We start from the raw sequence: 8,702 nt of genomic DNA on the forward strand, positions 1-8,702 counted from the left end.
ACCTACCTACCTACACCTGTCTACCTACCTACCTACACCTGTCTACCTACCTACACCTGTCTACCTACCTACACCTACACCTGTCTACCTACCTACCTACCCACCTACACCTGTCTACCTACCTACACCTACACCTGTCTACCTACACCTGTCTACCTACCTACACCTGTCTACCTACCTACACCTACACCTGTCTACCTACCTACCTACACCTGTCTACCTACACCTGTCTACCTACCTACACCTGTCCACCTACCTACACCTACACCTGTCTACCTACCTACCTACACCTGTCTACCTACCTACACCTGTCTACCTACCTACCTACACCTGTCTACCTACCTACACCTGTCTACCTACCTACCTACACCTGTCTACCTACCTACCTACACCTGTCTACCTACCCACCTACACCTGTCTACCTACCTACCTACACCTGTCTACCTACCTACACCTACACCTGTCTACCTACCTACACCTGTCTACCTACACCTGCCTACACCTGTCTACCTACCTACACCTACACCTGTCTACCTACCTACACCTACACCTGTCTACCTACACCTGTCTACCTACCTACCTACACCTGTCTACCTACCTACCTACACCTGTCTACCTACCTACCTACACCTGTCTACCTACCTACCTACACCTGTCTACCTACCTACCTACCTACACCTGTCTACCTACCCACCTACACCTGTCTACCTACCTACCTACACCTGTCTACCTACCTACCTACACCTGTCTACCTACCTACCTACACATGTCTACCTACCTGTCTACCTACCTACCTACACCTGTCTACCTACCTACACCTACACCTGTCTACCTACCTACCTACACCTTTCTACCTACCTACCTACACCTGTCTACCTACCTGTCTACCTACCTACCTACCTACCTACCTACACCTGTCTACCTACCTACCTACACCTGTCTACCTACCTACACCTGTCTACCTACCTACCTACACCTGTCTACCTACCTACACTTACACCTGTCTACCTACCTACCTACACCTGTCTACCTACCTGTCTACCTACCTACCTACACCTGTCTACCTACCTACCTACCTACACCTGTCTACCTACCTACCTACACCTGTCTACCTACCTACCTACACCTGTCTACCTACCTACACCTACACCTGTCTACCTACCTACCTACACCTGTCTACCTACCTGTCTACCTACCTACCTACCTACACCTGTCTACCTACCTACCTACACCTGTCTACCTACCTACCTACACCTGTCTACCTACCTACCTACACCTGTCTACCTACCTACACCTACACCTGTCTACCTACCTACACCTACACCTGTCTACCTACCTACCTACACCTGTCTACCTACCTACACCTACACCTGTCTACCTACCTACCTACACCTGTCTACCTACCTACCTACACCTGTCTACCTACCTATACCTACACCTGTCTACCTACCTACACCTACACCTGTCTACCTACCTACACCTGTCTACCTACCTACCTACACCTGTCTACCTACCTACACCTGTCTACCTACCTACACCTGTCTACCTACCTACACCTACACCTGTCTACCTACCTACACCTACACCTGTCTACCTACCTACCTACACCTGTCTACCTACCTACACCTACACCTGTCTACCTACCTACACCTACACCTGTCTACCTACCTACCTACACCTGTCTACCTACCTACACCTACACCTGTCTACCTACCTACACCTACACCTGTCTACCTACCTACACCTGTCTACCTACCTACCTACACCTGTCTACCTACCTACACCTGTCTACCTACCTACACCTGTCTACCTACCTACACCTACACCTGTCTACCTACCTACCTACCCACCTACACCTGTCTACCTACCTACACCTACACCTGTCTACCTACACCTGTCTACCTACCTACACCTGTCTATCTACCTACACCTACACCTGTCTACCTACCTACCTACACCTGTCTACCTACCTACACCTGTCTACCTACCTACACCTACACCTGTCTACCTACCTACCTACACCTGTCTACCTACCTACACCTGTCTACCTACCTACCTACACCTGTCTACCTACCTACACCTACACCTGTCTACCTACCTACACCTGTCTACCTACCTACCTACACCTGTCTACCTACCTACCTACACCTGTCTACCTACCTACACCTACACCTGTCTACCTACCTACACCTGTCTACCTACACCTGCCTACACCTGTCTACCTACCTACACCTACACCTGTCTACCTACCTACACCTACACCTGTCTATCTATACCTGTCTACCTACCTACCTACACCTGTCTACCTACCTACCTACACCTGTCTACCTACCTACCTACACCTGTCTACCTACCTACCTACCTACCTACCTACCTACACCTGTCTACCTACCCACCTACACCTGTCTACCTACCTACCTACACCTGTCTACCTACCTACCTACACCTGTCTACCTACCTACCTACACCTGTCTACCTACCTGTCTACCTACCTACCTACACCTGTCTACCTACCTACACCTACACCTGTCTACCTACCTACCTACACCTGTCTACCTACCTACCTACACCTGTCTACCTACCTGTCTACCTACCTACCTACCTACCTACCTACCTACCTACCTACACCTACACCTATCTACCTACACCTGTCTCCCTACCTACCTACACCTGTCTACCTACCTACCTACACCTGTCTACCTACCTACCTACACCTGTCTACCTACCTACACTTACACCTGTCTACCTACCTACCTACACCTGTCTACCTACCTGTCTACCTACCTACCTACACCTGTCTACCTACCTACCTACCTACACCTGTCTACCTACCTACACCTACACCTGTCTACCTACCTACCTACACCTGTCTACCTACCTGTCTACCTACCTACCTACACCTGTCTACCTACCTACCTACACCTGTCTACCTACCTACCTACACCTGTCTACCTACCTACCTACACCTGTCTACCTACCTACCTACACCTGTCTACCTACCTACCTACACCTGTCTACCTACCTACACCTACACCTGTCTACCTACCTACCTACACCTGTCTACCTACCTACCTACACCTGTCTACCTACCTACACCTACACCTGTCTACCTACACCTGTCTACCTACTTACCTACACCTGTCTACCTACCTACCTACACCTGTCTACCTACCTACCTACCTACCTACACCTACACCTGTCTACCTACCTGTCTACCTGCCTACCTACCTACACCTGTCTACCTACCTACCTAGACCTGTCTACCTACCTACCTACACCTGTCTACCTACCTACCTACACCTGTCTACCTACCTACCTACCTACACCTGTCTACCTACCTACCTACCTACCTACACCTGTCTACCTACCTACCTACACCTGTCTACCTACCTACCTACCTACACCTGTCTACCTACCTGTCTACCTACCTACCTACCTACACCTGTCTACCTACCTACCTACCTACACCTGTCTACCTACCTACCTACACCTGTCTACCTACCTACCTACCTACACCTGTCTACCTACCTGTCTACCTACCTACCTACCTACACCTGTCTACCTACCTACCTACACCTGTCTACCTACCTACCTACACCTGTCTACCTACCTGTCTACCTACCTACACCTGTCTACCCACCTACACCTGTCTATCTACCTACCTACACCTGTCTACCTACCTAACCCACCTACACCTGTCTACCTACCTACCTACACCTGTCTACCTACCTGTCTACCTACCTACACCTGTCTACCTACCTACCTACACCTGTCTACCTACCTACCTACCTACACCTGTCTACCCACCCACCTACACCTGTCTACCTACCCACCTACACCTGTCTACCTACCTACCTACACCTGTCTACCTACCTGTCTACCTACCTACACCTGTCTACCTACCTACACCTGTCTACCTACCTACACCTGTCTACCTGCCTACCTACACCTGTCTACCTACCTACACCTACACCTGTCTACCTACCTACACCTGTCTACCTACCTACCTACACCTGCCTACCTACCTACCTACACCTGTCTACCTACCTACATCTGTCTACCTACCTACCTACACCTGTCTACCTACCTACACCTGTCTACCTACCTACCTACACCTGTCTACCTACCTACCTACACCTGTCTACCTGCCTACCTACACCTGTCTACCTACCTACCTACACCTGTCTACCTACCTACCTACACCTGTCTACCTACCTGTCTACCTACCTACACCTGTCTACCTACCTACCTACACCTGTCTACCTACCTACACCTGTCTACCTACCTACACCTGTCTACCTACCTACCTACACCTGTCTACCTACCTACACCTGTCTACCTACCTACCTACACCTGTCTACCTACCTACCTACACCTGTCTACCTACCTGTCTACCTACCTACACCTGTCTACCTACCTACCTACACCTGTCTACCTACCTACACCTGTCTACCTGCCTATCTACACCTGTCTACCTACCTACACCTACACCTGTCTACCTACCTACACCTGTCTACCTACCTACACCTGTATACCTACCTACACCTACACCTGTCTACCTACCTACCTACACCTGTCTACCTGTCTACCTACCTACACCTGTCTACCTACCTACCTACACCTGTCTACCTACCTACACCTACACCTGTCTACCTACCTACCTACACCTGTCTACCTACCTACACCTACACCTGTCTACCTACCTACACCTACACCTGTCTACCTACCTACCTACACCTGTCTACCTACCTACCTACACCTGTCTACCTACCTACCTACACCTGTCTACCTACCTACCTACACCTGTCTACCTACCTACACCTACACCTGTCTACCTACCTACCTACCTACACCTGTCTACCTACCTACCTACCTACCTACCTACCTACCTACCTACCTACACCTGTCTACCTACCTACCTACACCTGTCTACCTACCTACCTACACCTGTCTACCTACCTACCTACACCTGTCTACCTACCTACACCTACACCTGTCTACCTACCTACACCTACACCTGTCTACCTACCTACCTACACCTGTCTACCTACCTACCTACACCTGTCTACCTACCTACCTAAACCTGTCTACCTACCTACCTACACCTGTCTACCGACCTACACCTACACCTGTCTACCTACCTACCTACACCTGTCTACCTACCTACACCTGTCTACCTACCTACCTACACCTGTCTACCTACCTACACCTGTCTACCTACCTACACCTGTCTACCTACCTACCTACACCTGTCTACCTACCTACACCTACACCTGTCTACCTACCTACACCTACACCTGTCTACCTACCTACACCTGTCTACCAACCTACACCTGTCTACCTACCTACACCTGTCTACCTACCTACCTACACCTGTCTACCTACCTACCTACACCTGTCTACCTACCTGCACCTGTCTACCTACCTACCTACACCTGTCTACCTACCTACACCTGTCTACCTACCTACACCTACACCTGTCTACCTACCTACCTACACCTGTCTACCTACCTACACCTGTCTACCTACCTACACCTGTCTACCTACCTACCTACACCTGTCTAACTACCTACCTACACCTGTCTACCTACCTACACCTGTCTACCTACCTACCTACACCTGTCTACCTACCTACCTACCTACACCTGTCTACCTACCTACCTACACCTGTCTACCTACCTGTCTACCTACCTACCTACACCTGTCTATCTACCTACCTACACCTGTCTACCTACCTACCTACACCTGTCTACCTACCTACCTACACCTGTCTACCTACATGTCTACCTACCTACCTACCTACACCTGTCTACCTACCTACACCTACACCTGTCTACCTACCTACCTACACCTGTCTACCTACCTACACCTGTCTACCTACCTACACCTGTCTACCTACCTACCTACACCTGTCTACCTACCTACACCTGTCTACCTACCTACCTACACCTCTCTACCTACCTACACCTGTCTACCTACCTACCTACACCTGTCTACCTACCTACCTACACCTGTCTACCTACCTGCCTACACCTGTCTACCTACCTACCTACACCTGTCTACCTACCTACCTACACCTGTCTACCTACCTGTCTACCTACCTACACCTGTCTACCTACCTACCTACACCTGTCTACCTACCTACACCTGTCTACCTGCCTACCTACACCTGTCTACCTACCTACACCTACACCTGTCTACCTACCTACACCTGTCTACCTACCTACCTACACTTGTCTACCTACCTACACCTGCCTACCTACCTACCTACACCTGTCTACCTACCTACCTACACCTGTCTACCTACCTACCTACACCTGTCTACCTACCTACACCTGTCTACCTACCTACCTACACCTGTCTACCTACCTACCTACACCTGTCTACCTACCTACCTACACCTGTCTACCTACCTACCTACACCTGTCTACCTACCTGTCTACCTACCTACACCTGTCTACCTACCTACCTACACCTGTCTACCTACCTACACCTGTCTACCTACCTACACCTGTCTACCTACCTACCTACACCTGTCTACCTACCTACACCTGTCTACCTACCTACCTACACCTGTCTACCTACCTACCTACACCTGTCTACCTACCTGTCTACCTACCTACACCTGTCTACCTACCTACCTACACCTGTCTACCTACCTACACCTGTCTACCTGCCTACCTACACCTGTCTACCTACCTACACCTACACCTGTCTACCTACCTACACCTGTCTACCTACCTACCTACACCTGTCTACCTACCTACACACCTGTCTACCTACCTACCTACACCTGTCTACCTACCTACCTACACCTGTCTACCTACCTACCTACACCTGTCTACCTACCTACACCTGTCTACCTACCTACACCTACACCTGTCTACCTACCTACCTACCCACCTACACCTGTCTACCTACCTACACCTACACCTGTCTACCTACACCTGTCTACCTACCTACACCTGTCTACCTACCTACACCTACACCTGTCTACCTACCTACCTACACCTGTCTACCTACACCTGTCTACCTACCTACACCTGTCCACCTACCTACACCTACACCTGTCTACCTACCTACCTACACCTGTCTACCTACCTACACCTGTCTACCTACCTACCTACACCTGTCTACCTACCTACACCTGTCTACCTACCTACCTACACCTGTCTACCTACCTACCTACACCTGTCTACCTACCCACCTACACCTGTCTACCTACCTACCTACACCTGTCTACCTACCTACACCTACACCTGTCTACCTACCTACACCTGTCTACCTACACCTGCCTACACCTGTCTACCTACCTACACCTACACCTGTCTACCTACCTACACCTACACCTGTCTACCTACACCTGTCTACCTACCTACCTACACCTGTCTACCTACCTACCTACACCTGTCTACCTACCTACCTACACCTGTCTACCTACCTACCTACACCTGTCTACCTACCTACCTACCTACACCTGTCTACCTACCCACCTACACCTGTCTACCTACCTACCTACACCTGTCTACCTACCTACCTACACCTGTCTACCTACCTACCTACACATGTCTACCTACCTGTCTACCTACCTACCTACACCTGTCTACCTACCTACACCTACACCTGTCTACCTACCTACCTACACCTTTCTACCTACCTACCTACACCTGTCTACCTACCTGTCTACCTACCTACCTACCTACCTACCTACACCTGTCTACCTACCTACCTACACCTGTCTACCTACCTACACCTGTCTACCTACCTACCTACACCTGTCTACCTACCTACACTTACACCTGTCTACCTACCTACCTACACCTGTCTACCTACCTGTCTACCTACCTACCTACACCTGTCTACCTACCTACCTACCTACACCTGTCTACCTACCTACCTACACCTGTCTACCTACCTACCTACACCTGTCTACCTACCTACACCTACACCTGTCTACCTACCTACCTACACCTGTCTACCTACCTGTCTACCTACCTACCTACCTACACCTGTCTACCTACCTACCTACACCTGTCTACCTACCTACCTACACCTGTCTACCTACCTACCTACACCTGTCTACCTACCTACACCTACACCTGTCTACCTACCTACACCTACACCTGTCTACCTACCTACCTACACCTGTCTACCTACCTACACCTACACCTGTCTACCTACCTACCTACACCTGTCTACCTACCTACCTACACCTGTCTACCTACCTACACCTACACCTGTCTACCTACCTACCTACACCTGTCTACCTACCTACACCTACACCTGTCTACCTACCTACACCTACACCTGTCTACCTACCTACACCTGTCTACCTACCTACCTACACCTGTCTACCTACCTACACCTGTCTACCTACCTACACCTGTCTACCTACCTACACCTACACCTGTCTACCTACCTACCTACCCACCTACACCTGTCTACCTACCTACACCTACACCTGTCTACCTACCTACCTACACCTGTCTACCTACCTGTCTACCTACCTACACCTGTCTACCTACCTACCTACACCTGTCTACCTACCTACACCTGTCTACCTGCCTATCTACACCTGTCTACCTACCTACACCTACACCTGTCTACCTACCTACACCTGTCTACCTACCTACACCTGTATACCTACCTACACCTACACCTGTCTACCTACCTACCTACACCTGTCTACCTGTCTACCTACC

This window comes from Salvelinus fontinalis, unplaced genomic scaffold, assembly GCF_029448725.1.
Source record: "Salvelinus fontinalis isolate EN_2023a unplaced genomic scaffold, ASM2944872v1 scaffold_0048, whole genome shotgun sequence".
NCBI classification, from domain to species: Eukaryota; Metazoa; Chordata; class Actinopteri; order Salmoniformes; family Salmonidae; genus Salvelinus; species Salvelinus fontinalis.